Consider the following 18,081-nt stretch of genomic DNA (forward strand, 5'->3'; position numbering starts at 1 on the left):
GGAAACTGGCATTACTATTTCCTTTTGCCAGAGGTCCTCGGTATATATACGTTTTAGAGGTATTTTGGTGCGATATATATTATTACAATCTAGGCTTAGACACCAGACAGCACTAAACAGTAATTTCCTGCCGTTTGCATGTTCTGTTTTACGTACTTTGTTCTGATTGAAGGTAAATAATGTGTCATTAAACCGTTTATGTATGTAGTCTTTATAATGATAATTGCCAATAATACTTGAACGGAATAAAACCTCGTATTCTGCATCATATATATCGGAAGCATGGATTCTACAGTAGGAAATAATCATACCACCTACAAAAGGTATATACTGTTGAAAACTTCTGTTTCTCGAATAATCTGATATTTCTTGTCTGCAAGTGTAACAAAAGGCTGCAAGACGGAATGCAACATCACGCGTAGTCATTTAATCAGTGTTACATTATTATAACGAGTCCAATATCACTGTGAATATGACTGAATACTGGAAGGATTAGACGCGGGTATGTTCTGTCAGATGAACATATTTGCACTGATATTGTGCACCGTGTTGGATATCAACTTAAAGCGAGACTATACGCTGTTGTCAAATAGTTATGAATTTATATAAGATCTGTAACATCTTATTATACATATATTTCAATATAAATTCAAATTAAAGTTAAGAATAACCTGTAACGACAAATGCGAAATAGCCAGATGTTTAATTCTGAAATCGAAAATGTCTGTACAATCGAATTCTCCAGCATGTGAATCATGCATGTATGATGTGCATCTAAATTTAGTTTAGCGGTTAATTTTCAATTCCTGCAAAACATATCAATTCATACGACACACGAACTCTGACTAAACAGACGAATGCTTCGGTTATTGTAGGAAAATATGTACGAAGTATCTTCGTCACAATCAGCTCGGGGCGCTAATTTGTCTTTGCTGCGTAAATGAAATTCCTCTTCAATGTATATTTTTTCTTTCCTATTTTGTTTTATTATGACATATTTTTATCAATATATTACAATTTAACACATATAAAAATCGTATAGTCTCGCTTTAATAAAGTACACGTGACTTGGTCATATATAATGATACCTGCATATATGTATGCACCTTTCGAACTACTATTCGATTGTATTATCCCACCAATAACAACAACACCGGATATTTCAGTTGTTAACAACTCAGATAAATGTTTCCTGTTTCGTCTTCATGCTATCTTTTAATAATAATTGATGTTACCTATACAACGAAGCGAACTTTAATACACCTAATCAAATAAATCGTCATTTCGTTTACTTTATCGCGAAAAAAATAAACACGTTAAGAGTATGTAAACGTACTTGATGAATTTGGCCATAACATAATTAACCTAACTTAATTTTAAAGAATTCGCTTTAATTATCACGTAAATTCGGATAACATTATTCGTATTAACTATCAAGACGACAAAGTGTAGACGTATCGAGAAGAAATAGCACGTCCTAAATTAGGTGAAACTTTTCGGAAACTGATGCGGAATAGGGGCTCAGCAATTATACCTCATGAATTTACGCATAACACAAAAAATCACCTAAGAATGGATTTTATGGTGTACCGTATGCATCAATGAGATACCTGGTTGTTAAATTCGCGCGTTTTCAGTAGCGTTTAGATTATTGTTTCTGCACTTATTCATTTATTGTGTAAGCATTTGAATGTAGTATGTTTTTATGGGGCCTTTTCACAGATTTTGGCATATTTTGAAGTTTGTCATTAAATGCTTTATATTGATAAATGTAAACATTGGATCTTAAAAGCTCCAGTAAAAAATCAAGAATAAAATTAAAAAAAGGAAAAAAAGTAGCCGGTACCAGTGCTCGAACCAGGTACCCCCGGAGTCCTGGAGTTAGTCTGAAGTAAAAACGCATTAGCCCTAATCGTTTCGCTTTACAACGCTTTATAATTTTTAGGTTTTCAAATCGTCAAAAGATACATATAATGGCTATATTGGACTATGGTAAATGTTCAGTAATACTGTTTCCTCACAAATATCATAACTAAAACGTAAATTTGCGAATCTGAAACAACTTTTTTCAATTTTGTCAATTTACCAAACCGTGAAAAGACCCCTTTAAGATACAGGTTTTCTATGAAAACGCACTTCTAATTATATAATTATGAATCCCGCACTGCGAAAGGAATGTGAATGGTTTCCAGTTTGCAGCAATTATCTTTCACGTTTTACAAAAAAACAGAGGTACGTGTCTCTTAAAATGCAATATAATTATGTAAATAAATAATACAAACATATTGATTAACTGACAACGAATGTAAAACAATTGGTTTGACAGTCCAAAAAAATAATATTTAATCCAAATGTCAATTACATTCACCATAGTTACCGTCTTTATAAGTCGTAATTACTCTAGAATGGTGTTGACACCTTAGCACAGACCACGAAGGTATGATCCTTCAAAGCGGTTCAAAATAGAAAGAAACATTCAAAGCTGGTAAAATCCATTTGCTTCTCTCATTTGCAATTGGTAAATAAATGTACATTTATTACAAAATAATATAATGCTGATTTTATAAACAACAACAGTTAACAATCCAGCTAGGGTATTGAAATTTTGATATTTAAAATTTGAAATTTTAACGGTTGAAAAGCTAAGTATTTAATAGAAAGTCGCAACGCCAAGTAGTTAAGAAAATTAAATTAGAGAGAACAATAAAAGTTGCGAGAGCATGTCTTTGCTGACAATTCTTTTCTTTAAAATTAGAGAAAAAACATGCACGTAACGACACAATTATTCATGTACAAAACGATCATCTAACATACTACACTGTATATCCTTTCAATTAAGTTTGATTTTTCCCAGAACTCTACACATTTTATTAAATACAGTACCTCTTTCATAATCTAGACAATGTCTTGATAAATTCAAAGCAGTGTCCGGGTATAATATAATATACATGATTTTATTAAACTTATATTTTTTCGAAGTTTAAACACACAAAATAGGCATTTACCGTGATATTCCGATTCGCGTCCTCTAAATCCTCTGCATACAATTAGCCTTAATTGAACTTCGCGTTCCTCAACATGAAAGCAGCTCTGCGAGGGAATAAAGAGAGAACGTGCCATAAATTGTTCAGAATAAATTGTCATTCACTTTGTATTAAGTTGAAGATCGATAGTCAATGGTGTTTCTGCGCACTCGTATTGTGATGTAGATGTATTACACAGCGTCAACCAATATGGCACGTGTCCCCTTTATTCCATAGAACATTTCGATAATGAAACATAATTTTATACGGTGTTTAACCCGACACTAGTATGCGCGCACACACTTTGTTCACATATGCAACAACAAATTTATAGAATGTTTAATCAATAATTGTTCTTAAAGTTTAAGAACATTTTTCCATGTCTTCTTAAAAGAATATACGAATTTCTTTCATTGCCGTACAACGACTTCTGTGCATTAGTTGCCAAACGTCATTCTACCGTAATTACGAGTAATAACCATGGTAACCACGGTTAATTTTAACATACGTATATAATAAACATTATTTTCTGAACAGCTAAAACCAGTTATTTAACATTGGTTGTTAGTTAATCTTGCTTCATTTTTATTTTGTACAGATTGTATTTAAGGAGACAAATACTTTTTTTAATCGTTTATCACTATCGCAAATGTTTTTGTTGAAAGAGTTGAGCCAAACTATTGTAAGTGTAATTCTAACTGGCATATCGTTGATCATTTTACTATTGCCGATGCAAAACTGTCCAATAAACATGTAGAAAATTCTAGCAATATTATATTTTTTAATCAAATATTTTACTTGATAAAGTGTGTACGCTCTTAACACAGTGGTTTGTTCTTCTGGTTTTGCCGTTTTCGTAGTTTGATTCATGCACATGATAATTCCAAGTCATTGCCTTAGTGCTGTCCGAGGACCTCTGACAAATGAAATAGTTATACCTGTTTCCACTTATGGATTAAATTACTCTCAATTTACTTATAGATAAAAGTGGCTTGCATTTTTTATAGTTATTACACAAATGCTTTATTTCGACGACAATTGATTTGATTTTCCACTAGCGTGTTTGTTAAATACTTGTTGCTTTGTGCACGTATAAGTTCTAAGTACTGTGACAAACCCACTTATTTCGTGTGTTCTCTGCAGCTAACACTAAGATGAATATGTCGTGAAATCGTCTATTTGATTATCAAGGAACTTAGGAAAGCATAAATAATAAAGTTCCATTTAATTATACTCAAATAGGGAACGTCAGGCCCGAAATGCCAATGAAAGCCCATATATGCTATAACTGAATTTTAATTGCGATAACAAATATTTATAGCTTTACAACTCTATTATCTCAAAATCATTCATAATATATAATGTTTGTACAACAAACGGCATAAGTTACTTTATTATTTCTTATTTAAGGACATTCTAGCGTGTAAATATGTATGTTATGTATTTGAATGGTGGATATAGATTCCTATATATTTTTCCTTTTTTGTTTGTGTTTTCTCTTGTGAAAATCGATGCGAGATAAAGGTAGAAAACTTGAAATCGTTAACATTCCTTTGGCAGTGCATGTTACAAGATTATCGAAATAAAAGAGCGCGTTCTTAGAAAACATGCAACTAATCGCTAACACATTTTGTGAATAAGTGAAGTCAAAATAATCCAATCGGTATATAAAAAGCAAATGTTGTGTTGGTTCAAATGTATTGATATACATGAATTTGATATACTGTTGTACAGATAGCAAAACGCATCTGTTACCAAAAATCTTAATTAATAATCATGTCATTCTACCTTTGTCTTACATATAAATTTAACTTATTTCATTTTTTGTCAGATGATTAGAATTAGAATTTCAAGAATATTTATTTAAATGGCCTTATTTTAGTATATTTTTTATTTCGCAAATGATATGTCGATGTTTAAATGTCTCACTTATTTGCTTCATTCAGTTTACTCACTACCATCCATTCCTGAATCATTTAAATGGCTACGTCTCTCTGCAGCAATGTGCCTGATATTCCGTCCTTGATTGTTTATGAAAATAACTCAAGACAGTTCAATTGCATAGCTTCAGTAACGATGTAACAGTTTCATGAACTGTTTGTTTGTTACAGACACTAACTGTCTAAGCGATATTTTACCAACTATCTTTGTCTTTGAAAACGACAATAAATGTAATATAACGATGGCCTAAAGTGAGCCACAATTCATCTGTTATTTGAAAATAAAGTTTTAATGTTGTGTACTTGATAAAGCACTGTATTTTACAGGCAATTAGTTATTTGCTTCAAACAAAAACACACCAGCAAATGGTAATATGCATTTATCTAAATAAAATGTCTCTCGAGCATAATTATTGCGTAATGATGTATATGTATGAAATAAAGTAGAACTATACAACAACACGAAGGAATTTGATTAAAATACTACATACAAATCTATACTAACCGATACCCATAAACATCTTAGACAGAGTTTCTACTCTACAGCAAATTCTTATATATCATATTGTCATTTTGCAGCATGTGATGAAACTCATTAATAATTCGTGTCTAGTGTTTTTTTAACCAAACATAATGCGGTGGAAAACAGCAAAATGTACGTGCTGAAAAGACATCATCGCCAGTTTCTTTACTCTATATTCTATTGCGTTATTGAAGTAGTGCATGTACTATTGAATATCAATTTAGCAACTTTCGTGTGGACCTATATATTATGAACCCAATTTGACAGCGTCAGCCATTTATCGCCGTGAAAATATGGGAAATTTATGGCGTGTGTGCTTTCTCCTGGAAATTTGAATGACATGTCTTCAAAACGCATAGTTTCATAGTACATGTATTATAATATTGAGAGAAACTCCCCATGTATGTATGTTTTGCAACCAATCAAACTACAACGTATGTTTTTTTTTATATTTAGGATCAGAAATTTACAAGCTTCATTTTGTGCAATACAACACTGTGTGCAATTTCCTCGCAGCACTCATGCCATATCGATTTGCGAATAAAATGTTGTCGCTTTGGCACTATACACGAAGAAACCTATTGGGACTTTGTAATATGTACGAATGTTAAACCAATGAAACTTGCGGTAAAACTATGTTAAGTTGATTGTGTACAATCAAGTCTTGATTGTTTTAAGGACAATACATTTTCATGCGCATGATCGATGACAAACATAAAATTTGAATGCAATTACATGTTTAAAATTTCTTAAACAGAAGTTAAATCAGTTTTTGATAAGTTGCAACGTCATGTGTATATGAGCATTTTACAAGCTCAAACCGTAATAAGCTCATTTTCGCTTTTAGACATTGCTTTCAAATTCATTTTTCTAATATTTCACGCGCATATTTCTATCGTCCAAGACTAAGAAATACATTCCATATCCCGAGACAGACGGTATCCATTGACAGTGCAAACATTGACATCTGTTCTGCTGTGTTTGCGCAATAATTTGTCGCCATTAAAAGCTTAATTTACAAGAAAGAATATGAATCATTTGGTTAGTGAACAACATACATGTCTCGGCGTGTGGGCAAAATAACAAAATTAAGACTTGTTTGTCCTATGTTGCTAACATATACATGAATATAAATGTACGTGCAGATTTGTCATACAAAGATAGCTTGAAATTAAAACAATAATCAGTTATCAGGTTTGTTAACAACAGCTATTTCCGCTTAGGATGGGGCGGGGGTAATAAAACCGTATAGTAGTTCGGAAGCGGCATACATCTTTAATGACTGACTTTATTATCAGAATCGTTTTACTAGAAAGTATCAAATACGCCATTAAGTTAAATATCGTCAATTACACTGTTTTTGTCGATAGCAATATCGGTGTACATTCTCTGGCGTGACAAAACGTCCCTGCTGGATTATGTGCGCGTCTGTTGAGACGAGTGTTCATATCAATCACTGCGATTTAGGACCTTGCTATAATCATATACCGTTACACTCATTTAGTATCCCCTTGCTGTCCGTCTCGTAGTCTTTTATAAGACTTAACGAGCAATCCTCCAAGGAATATATTATAATTTGAGAAGCAGAAGTTTTGGAACAAAGAAGTAATGTATAACGTTTAAGAAGCGACATACATCTCAATGTGACCGTATTTTTACATATGTTTACTACATATTTTTTTATTTTTGTGATGAAGTGTATAAGAATCGTGCTTAGTTTTATAGCCAAACATCGTTAAAGCTGTTTATTACAACTCTTCATTTGTTGAGTAAACTCGAGAATAAAATACATTTTATTTACAAATCCATTAAACTTAATTTGCTTCACGGATAGTGAACGACTGTTTCTTAAATGTGGATGGCTTTTACTACACTAGAGACTTGTTTTATTATTGAACTTTTCTAGTTGCGCTGTAAATGATCTATCCTAGTATACTCATTATATCAACACGCCTGGCATTCATCTGTACTCGATCAAATATATTTACAGGCGATTTTTTTTAAATATAACATTTTAAAAATCAGTAGTTTGCAATGCCACAAAATTGACGAAGTACGATTGGTTTGATACTTCACATGTGCATTGGTCTTGGGCAGTAGATAATCGCTATTAAAATTGGGGTCACTAATTCAAAGCCCTGTATAGACGGATGGTGGCATATGTCTCCGACCGCGGGACTCTTGTTATCTGTAGCATTTATGCCACACAATTTTGCACGATGGTCAGGCTTAATAGTGGGATATAATACTTAAAATACTTTATTTTCTTTTACATATATACACAGTCAACAACACTACATCCTTGAGTACTAACAAATGCCAATGTATCAATATTTGTATTAGCACCACATACTCCATTCAATAGCTAGTTCATAAACAAAAATCGCATAAGGTTTTGTCATATTCATTAATGCATTTGTCCTAGCTAGTTCTGAGTAAAATAACATAAAAACGTATCCATTATAAAAACTATCGCAAACAAATATGTTTTCATTTTAAAAATGATCTATTTATATCATCACTAACAATAAAATGCATGTCGTTTCCATTAACATTCTCAAAGTGTATCGTATTATCGGTATTTTGTTATCTATTGGGTATATTGGATATTACAGTTATTTATTTCATGCAGCGTTTAGTGTACAAATAATAATATAATTGGAATAAATCCAAGCATTTTTTTCGCGCTTTCAGTAAGAGAGCTATTGCGTTAACGTCATGGATAAGCTACTATAAAAGTATCAGCTAATTTTAAGAATAATAGTGTAAAATAAATACAAGCGGTAAGCATTTCATGTACGACAACGTATTGCGTGTACAAATTTAATAGGTGTCCATTTCGGTTATTCGTTCTGTCCCTGATATTAACACACATTCATTCGCTTTTTTTTCTAATTGTGTAGTAAATGTGTTTAGGAGCTGGTACCTTTTAATAATTACAAAGATCTATTCATGAACAAACGTTGACTGAAAAGGCTTACATATAAATAAATTAATACACGCATATAGCAATAAATAAAAAAAATATAAAATTTATGTTAGTCATTTAACGACAGAATATGCTAAAGTGATATCAACAATTTTACAAAACAATAACTTAAACGGAATGATTTTGTGATCGGTGCGCGTAAAATTGTTTAATCAAAGTCTTTCCATTCAATCTTCAATAGGGAAATACAAATAAAAAAATACTTGTTTATTGAAATTGTTTGCGAAGCTTAATAATAAATCTTAACCATTCAGCACTGTATTAACCGTATTATGTGGTGCATTGCACGTTTTTCGAACTGTTAACGTTTACGTTTCCTTAGATGTCATTAGCCAACGGAAGACCCCTGACTTGCATGACATCTTTCAATCCATTAAGCTTTCAGAAACCACTTCACATACTCGTAGTGTTTGTTTTGTGCTGAACAACGCACTAAGACATTATGTCCGCTCACAAGACCTTGCCTTTCCTTGTTATGTGTAACTTTCTTCATTGCCCACTCATATTAGCTTAAACAACTGTTGAATACGTCACTAATGGAATCACTCTGAAACCAAGAGACCATGCTGTCAATTTATTAGAAACGGGAAATACACCGTAAAACATTGACAGTATTTAATTATTTTTTCAGGAGTGTCCGATTTGTGAATGTTTCATAATTAATTGAAGGTTAATGTTTGCTCAAATGTTATTGCCAATGAGCTCGAACTACAAAGTTGACAGCATGAATTCTTCCGGTTTCAGAGTAAAACCATTAGTCGCGTATTTTATCAGTAGACGAGCAAGCAATACTTCATACACGTGTAGGAAACTGTAAAAGGTACGGTCAACCATGACGACGAAGACAATAAAAGTTGCATAATACCGAATTTTTTACACTTATAAGTTTATTTTCATTAAAATATCACGACTGGTAATTACATTACTTGAAAAAGTTCATATTTTCAGTATATTCGGTAAAAAAAATTCGCGATGTGGTCAACATAATTATACGCGGGGCTTAATTCTCATATTGAGCTTCTTAGGTTTAATACCTGATTATTTCCAATAAATATTTTATTTTATAAATTATTAATATCGTAATCTAAATTTATGATTTACTAAATAATGTTGGTGTTTGCTGCATTGTAATATATCACATATTTCGGAAGAATAATTCGTAAAAAACTTTAATTAAACCACTACAAGACAACCTGCCTTAATTTACTACCAGGAACAACACACGGCGATGCAAGCACCTAAGGCTATTGTCTATTAACCAATAGTTCTTGAATGTATGCCTGGTTTCATCGTGTGCACACAGTCTGTTCCTAGTGTTATTATACAATGTTTACAAATCTTGAATTGCTGTGTTTCTTGTTTGTTGCGAGTTCGACAAAGTAATTAAGTACCATTGTGTATTATCTATTTTCAGAGAGGCTACATGCGTCACGATTGCGATTGGTTGTAATTTGACTGTGACACTGGCACTTACATTGCTTGATTTGTTACTATTAAAAGAGTTTTTGCGCATTTTTATCAGTAGCAGCTCGACTAGTTATTGTATCAGACGTTTAATTCAATATAAACATTATTTTGCAGCAATCAGCATATTTGAATCATCATATCTATAATATATATGACAGCTGTATGCAAAGGGAGCAGAGTAAAGTTACGCATCATCGATATGTTATAATTTGAAGGTTAAGCTGTCGTTGGTTGTGTACTTTCAGCAAGATGTATGCTAAATTTACTTCATACACAAAGTCAGTCACAAGTCACGAATGTGAACAGAGTTCCTGGCCTCGTTTTGCTATAGCAATGAAAACGATCACACAGAGAAAAGCTTGTCAGTGGTAATTTATTTCATTAGAGATAACAAGTTTTTCGTCGTCAAATAAATTATTGAGTAACTATGATCAATGACGTAATAAGTTATAAAAGAGAACTCAAGAGAGCTGCAACAGAAATTGTTCATCATAAACACTGCACGTTAACTATGCTGTTATGGCAAAGAACAAGCAGGAGTGCTGGGGCTTCAGTTTAGTAAAACACGAGTAAAAGCACCAGCTGTGCTGATAATGAGAAGTTTTATCCCAACATTTGCTTTATTGTCCTGAAATACTCGCAACCGAATAATTATTTTTTATTGCAGAACAAATAAGCGACCAGTATACGTGTACATTCAATTCCAAAATTGAAAGATCCATTAAAGCGAATTCTCAGGTATACTAATACAAGACTCTATACCTGCATACTACACACATGGTTGTTTTTGCAGCAATTAATAATGTTTGCCTTGTCAAAAACACAAATTTGTTTTGATGCTTATGCAATTTTCTGTATAAATCGTACGTCATCGCAATTGCTTGAAGCCGCACAAAAATCATTAATGGAAATTCGTTGATAATGTGCAAGAAATATGTGCTGAGAATTTCAGAAACACGTGTTTTAAATATGAATATTTTAGGCACAGTTCTGGAATTGATCTTAATATAAATTCCTACTTATTCCAAATGCGTTTGACGTCATTTTTCGTTTAATCTGTAACATAAGACAATTGCTGCAGGTAGATCAATTGTCCATTTTATTTTATGTCGGTTAAGTAAGTCGGAAATGTATGCCTGTTTAATGCTTCCCGACACAAATAGTCTAATCGAGAGCTTAATTAACGAAATCTAACGAATAAATATACCCATTGTCGCGTAATGTAAATGGTTATGCTTTCTAGAATGGTATTGTGAGCAAACGCTTTCCACTTGCATGGCGTCTATTTATTGTTAAGCCGTAGTGCTTTATTTGTAATGATTTGCACACTCAGAAATGACCTCAATCCACATTTCTCAAGTCTTCGAGTTGTCTTCTTATGGTTGCTTTCTCATTTTTCCACACTAATAAGCTGGAAAGGAAATCGTTAAATACAAACAAGCCCAAAAGTCCATTTTCGATCTTTCAATCGAGTTAAGACCAGGACAATCCCATAAAAAACAGATGTATTGATTTTTCAACATAAATAGACGAGTTTTTATTGTTCGTACGTTCAATTTCAGAACTTGGTCGTTAATTTTAACTCGTAACTCATACATTTCTATTTATGTCCTAACACATGTTAGTTATTTTTTAATTTGATAATAATACTTCACTACGTAAAAATATACATAAATCGTCAAGTCTTGTAATTTGTTACAGACACAATACAATTATATATCAAAATATATACTTAACATGCTTATGTTTAGCATGGTATGCTCAGCTGCAAGCTGCGCTTTAAGGCCGTTAAAATAACAATAAATCTTCTTTTTGTGTCTTGTTCTTTATACGGAACTATTGATTTTAATCTTACAAAACAAAGCCATGAGGAAATATGTATGCATAAAACATGAACTGCGATTTGTCTGGTCTGACCTTCAACTAATATAATATTTAGCGAGACATCAATAATTCAACCTCCAGACGATGAGATGCATCATACGAATCATTTGAAATAAGTATTCCCTGTTTAAATATACCCACTGTCCCTTTTCCACTTAATTACAATGATTTCAAGTATCAAGATTCTTTAGGACGAAATTAAACAAACATTGTTTTACTTTGAGGCAACTATTCATATGTCTATTGACAAATTAATTGTCAGAATGTAAGCATTTATGCTAAACGTGTTCTCATTTTTATAACCATAATATATTATTAATTATTGTAGAAATAATTTATGAATCTGATATTTATTATAATATTTTTTGCAGAGGCGCCACACAAAGTTTCTTAATTGAAGAGATGGCTTTCATTTATCCTATTCCTATAAACTAAAACCATGTTTATTACCCCTCTAAAATGAAATGGATTAACGTTAATTTATTATCTGTAACATTACACATATGTTTATACCGTGTTTAAGTTTCAAACATGTAGACGTTGTATCAGTGTAGCAATCAACAATATATTCAGAATAATACAGTAATGCATTTGTACTTTCGTGCATGTGGTTGTTATAATAATATTATTACAATTGAAATGCTGTTTAAAATAGCACACTAAGTGAAACAATATGATGCTCTAGAAGTAATCATACATTTTGTCATGGTCTGGTTCAAACGATGTCAAAAATAAAGCATGCCTCTTTGGAACAACGTTCATATATTAGTTGCGTTTTTACTGCAAACATGATTGAGAACTTGTAGTAATGTTACGATACTGTTCCAGTTGAAACTTTGCCGACGTTATTCAAGAGTTTCTATACCTGTATTCTGTATTAACATTAAAGATGGATTGCAAACACTGGACAAATGTACATCCCTAACTAATAGTCAACCGATTTCCGATGGCATTTCATGAATGCTCACATCATATTTTGTTTTCATTAATGAAATGATGGCACACATTATATTTGCATGCTGGCAATGGCTTTGTCTCTTTCGGCAATACCATACCAACTTACTTTTATAGCAGTGCACGAATTAACTGGCAACTTACATTATTTGCTGCTCTTATTTGTTTTGAAAATTGTGTTTAAACTTGTTTGACTTCAGCTGTCGCGCGTCGGTTTATTTGAAAAAAACTCCATAGGTTTAAGACAATTCTTTTTAACTTAAATTTGGTATGCTATTAAAACGAGTCATTTTAAAATCTTCATGCTGAAATAGTAACTGTTAATTTTATGTGTTGTTATTTTTACAATATAATTAATTTTCTTTATTTGCTTCGATTGTTTTTTCTTACTAAACATTTAATCACCTTTGTAATATTTACTTTAATGACCATTGATACGCTGTTTGTAACCAAAAAAGTCATGTGCTGAAATGAAGCTTGCTGTATTTTAAATGTGTGTGCTTCGATTTTTAACCAGATATCGTTAACATTGCTTAATGTTTCCTCCATATAATAAATAATGTGCCTCTTCTAAATTTTTCGCAGAGTGCTTTATCAGTTCAACCAGCAACTTAAACAGATACTCCTATTTTCCTTGATACCTTGTTATCTGTGACGGTTTCGCAATACTCTTCCGCGCTATTTGTTATGATTTAACCACATGCTTTCCTGCATTTGGGGTAATTAAAGACGGAAGGAGTGCAATGCGGTGATAATGATATCATCAAGAAGAATGTTTGATTACTTCTCGAACTGCGTTGTTTAATCATTTATTATTTTCATTTGTTTAAAAAAAAATATTTTTGATTATTATGATGGTGCACTTAAGTGGTGAAATAGTCACAGATAATATGTTGTTATAGAAATCGGAATTAATAGTAAGTACCGGCAGTTGAGTCCGCGTGTGTCTATTTACTGGGAAAAATACTGATTTTTGGAATAATACGGACGTTTTGGGGGTATGTTGAGTCTTATGTTTATCCTTATAAATGCTAGTTTCTGTGGTGTCCTATTCTAACAGCAAGTATAACCTGTTCAGATATATTTAAACATTGTGTATATTGCTGTTCTAGCATACAGCCAAACCTTTACAATATATATATGATTTGCATCGGCCATGCCGTCTTAACTTAACTTTATTTTTAATATATTATAATCACTTGTTTCTCAATGCGCTCTGAACACCTTTGATTAAAAAAATCTATCATAAATTCGTGAAAGGCTGGTTTCGAAATAAATATTCTGTAGTTCTATGTATGGTATTTGTATTAACAACCTGTTCACAAATGATGCAATGTCGTGTTTCTTGTAGTTTTGGTATTGTTATTAGGTGAAACCCGTGCATGGAGTCTTTTACTGTGAGTGAAACAGGGCATGTTGGTATGATTGTTCGTCATTCATATCATATCAGCACAATATTAAATGTTATTACTTGAAGCTTGCCATCACATGTTAAATAAAATTTAAGGGGACAATACACTGATTATGTTCAACGTGAGAACGGGTAGAATATGAGACCAAACGTTTGCCCTCGCAAAGTTATTAACTTTAGAATGATCGCAAAAATGGCCTAATAAACCTTTGTCATAAATGCAATAGAAAACGTTCAACATTGAAATCATTCAGTATGCATGCTTTTTGCGTTATGCTTTTGATTATATGTAGTCGCTGTCTTAAGACCCGTTCACCAGGCATGTGATTAATGCAAAACGCCGCTCGATTAAACAATTGTCACAACTGCATACGACTATAACGGCATATATTTTTGCTTATCAACTGAGCGTAACAATATAGTTAATCAAAGTACTGACAGTACTAGTGTGACAATGTTTGTAGAGGATGGATATAAAAGCATCAATTTAAGGGTATCTACATCACCACAAGTGGTATGTGGGTCGAACATTTTGGGTACGACAAAAATGTGTTCGAAAATTTTGGGTAAGAAAAAAGTATGCAAACAATTGGTTACGAAAACATACTTGGGTACGAGAAAAATTGGGTACGAAAAGAAGTGGGGGTACGGGAAAGTAGTACCCGTGGGGAACTTGACTCATTCGGCGAAACTGGTAGGCGGGTTACATTCTCGATCAAATCTTAAATTACTACATTTGGGGTTTTCCAGCGTCACAGCGTTTGAAGTGACACCTGGAAGTTTCGTGTCTGGTTCCTATCCCGAACCTCTCAATAAATTTGAAAGAGGACGGGAACCAAGCTGCCATTACCTTCATCAATGATAACCAGCGAGGTATACCGATGAGAAAATTTAGCTAACTCAATCGGACTGGCTCGGTCTTTTACATAGGTCGCAATTGTGAAAAAATGTCTTGGTATGATAACTTAGACCAGCTGCTTCGCTGAAGCAGCATCGTCAAAATTTCAGTAAGCCGCGTATCAAAATAAAATAATATGGCAATCTTCGCTGATTGTTTGGCATGTTAGAAAGAGCGTACTGGTATATACTCAAGGCATCTACTGTGAAAAAAGTGTCGTTGTAACGTATTAATATGAACGATCGAACGAAAAAAATGGAAGTATTTGCTTGTTTCTGAAGTAATAACGCAAATTTCATGCAATTATTTGTATACCATCTCCATGAACGCATTATTGAAATAATACTGACGCATAATTGGAATAACACGGCATCCGAATATTTGTTGTGTTTTTCAACATTATTGAAATACACAAACCACATTCAGTGCATTGACGTCTTTTTTTTTATTTGCATAATTAAAGTGCATGTTTTAATTTTGGTTTCATATAATTTCTTTAGTTAAATTTAAACATTAAGATAAAAAACGATATAATAAATGCTAGATTGACGCTGAATTCATGTTTAGCGAGGCTAATGTAACCGAAGTCACGTGTCGATTAAATAAACTTATCTGTGTTCAACATTTACTTGTTATTCTATGCTTGCACCTTTTGTCTTCATTTCGAACGCAAATGATAAAATGGTTGTGAATTCAATCGTGATGAAACTTGGTCGGGATAGTTTTCTTAATGATAACATCTTAAATAAGTTTGAATCTGGTTCGCATGTATCTTAAAACTTGATCATCATCTAATATATGTGAAAAAATCTCCACTTTATATGAAACATTTATGACTCAATCGATGAAACTTTGTCAGAATGTTATCTTGACAATATCTAAGCCGAATTCGTATCGGATAATGCGTAAAAAACTAGCTTACTAGGTAAAATCATAGAAAACCATAGTCAGCTCTCTGTAAGCCATATCAAGCTACTAATGATGCCACATTTATGACTCAATCTACACGAAACTTTATCATAATATTATGTTAGACAATACCAATATGTAACCAGATCCCGTGTTTACAAAACGCTTTTGCAAACTGGCATTGATTTTCAATTTTGCATATCAACTACAATGGAAATCCATTTTAAATGACAAGCAAAATCGATTTGCGATTGCAAAATTTGTATTGTGAACACGGAGCCTGGTTATGTGTTAACAAATGGTGAGTTCTTAATGACAATCATAGTCCTGTTGAGTTTAAAACGTTACTAATTGCATTTTTCGTCATAAGGATTGCATGTAAATATTGGTGCTGTGTATCATCAAAATGCTTTATTGACGCTTCAGTTGAACATGTGCTTTAATCAGAGATATTGCTCACGCTGTGTTGCTGATATCAAGTTTCATCAACGTGTTAGCTTTTGGCGATAAACTGTCAAACTAATCAGATAATGGTTTACAATATATTCCCGGAAGACAATTGTTTCGTGCGTTGGTGATTTATTTTGAATTCCATTTTCTCTTTTAATTTAACAGTGAAGATAAATTTCCACAAAAAACAACCTCTCGTCAGAATATCAGCCCTTTAATTAGTTTTACAGCAAAATATTTCTTTGTGCAACCATGCCACATGCGCGGCTATTCAAAATTTGCATGACTAGTAATGCATGCAGGAACCTCTGATAAATGTAATGGTACGGGAACAATCGCTCACTTTTTAAGGATGTATATTTTTTAGTAAACATACACTTATGTATGCAAATGAAAGGTATACATTTTTGCTTTATGTAGCAATGGTTACATGCCTTTGTTTTACATTAAACGTGTGTTGCACGATATAAATAAAAATGTTTTCTGTAAAAAAAAACACGTGTGTCTTGCAATATATCACCTCATAACCAGCTTGTTATGGAATGCCTTCGAGGACAACATTTTAATTTGAAACAAAACTCTATAACAGAAGCTCGTTAAATAAGTTCATAAACATTATGTCTGTTTCTCCCCACTTACGGCCGACGGCGAAAGTGATTTTTGCAAAGAACGCCGACAGACCGCCGACGGAAGTGCAGGAGGTCGTGTACTACCCTCCGACCGACTATCCGTCGAGGACAAAAGTCCATAAAGTATTCAGTATTCAGGGCCCAGAAACTTTGTATGAAAAGGCCGTCAGTAATTGGAATACTTATATTGAGAAATACATTGAAGTGGTTGGAATTTTTGTACGTGTATTTTCGTTTCACAGCTAATTTGTTCAATAAACTCGATTTTTAGTGTCTTTAAAACGTAAATATACACAATTAAGGGTCTTAAATTGATTGGCATTATTTTACTCAAAATTGTATGTGGATTTTATATATTAACAATTTAGTAGTGAAAAGAGACTCTATACTGTTGCTTTATATGAAATGTAATGATTCAATCTATCGAAACGGACTATGGTACAAGCTTATTTGTACACCATCTGTTAATAACCTAGTTATGGCCCTTTGTATCTTGACAAAATGCTTTTTAATATAAGATTAGAGCTTTATCTCCATTAACACGTGAGCCAGAGCCTTGAAACTTGCCACAGTTGTTCTCAATCTTTTGGGGTGCTTCACATTCAACACCCATAATCCTAGGTCACACACTGAGGGACAGAGGTCACAAATTTGATGAATTATTCATTATTTAGTCATTCCTTTACTATGCATCAAGGGATTCTGTAATAACTGTCCACAGTTGTTTTCCATTATCTAGCTGAGTGTCAAATATAAGATCGAGGTTGCCAGGGTCATGGTCAAAGTCACACACAAAGGTCAAAATCACACATTTTGATTAAATATGCCTTATATGGTAAGGATTCTACCGTACTTAAATGGATTCTCAAAATGTCCTGATGTAATTGTTCTCAATTATCAGGCAGTGCAAGATCTATGTGTTTTTGACTAAAGTGAAGGTCACACATTTGTAGAAATATTTATTATTTAGCAATTATTTTACTATGCATCGGTGGATTCTGTAA

General features: G+C 32.8%; 1 long non-coding RNA gene across 1 annotated transcript in view; it reads left to right on the top strand.

Moving 5' to 3' along the window:
- The first annotated feature begins 13,560 nt into the window (after positions 1-13,560).
- The window catches only part of LOC127854421 (uncharacterized), a 33,601-nt gene continuing 29,080 nt past the window's right edge, over positions 13,561-18,081 (top strand). The window contains exon 1 of the long non-coding RNA XR_008037042.1: positions 13,561-13,778. This is a non-coding gene — a long non-coding RNA (uncharacterized LOC127854421). The remainder of the gene's footprint in view (positions 13,779-18,081) is intronic.

This window comes from Dreissena polymorpha, chromosome 13, assembly GCF_020536995.1.
Source record: "Dreissena polymorpha isolate Duluth1 chromosome 13, UMN_Dpol_1.0, whole genome shotgun sequence".
Classification (NCBI taxonomy): Eukaryota; Metazoa; Mollusca; class Bivalvia; order Myida; family Dreissenidae; genus Dreissena; species Dreissena polymorpha.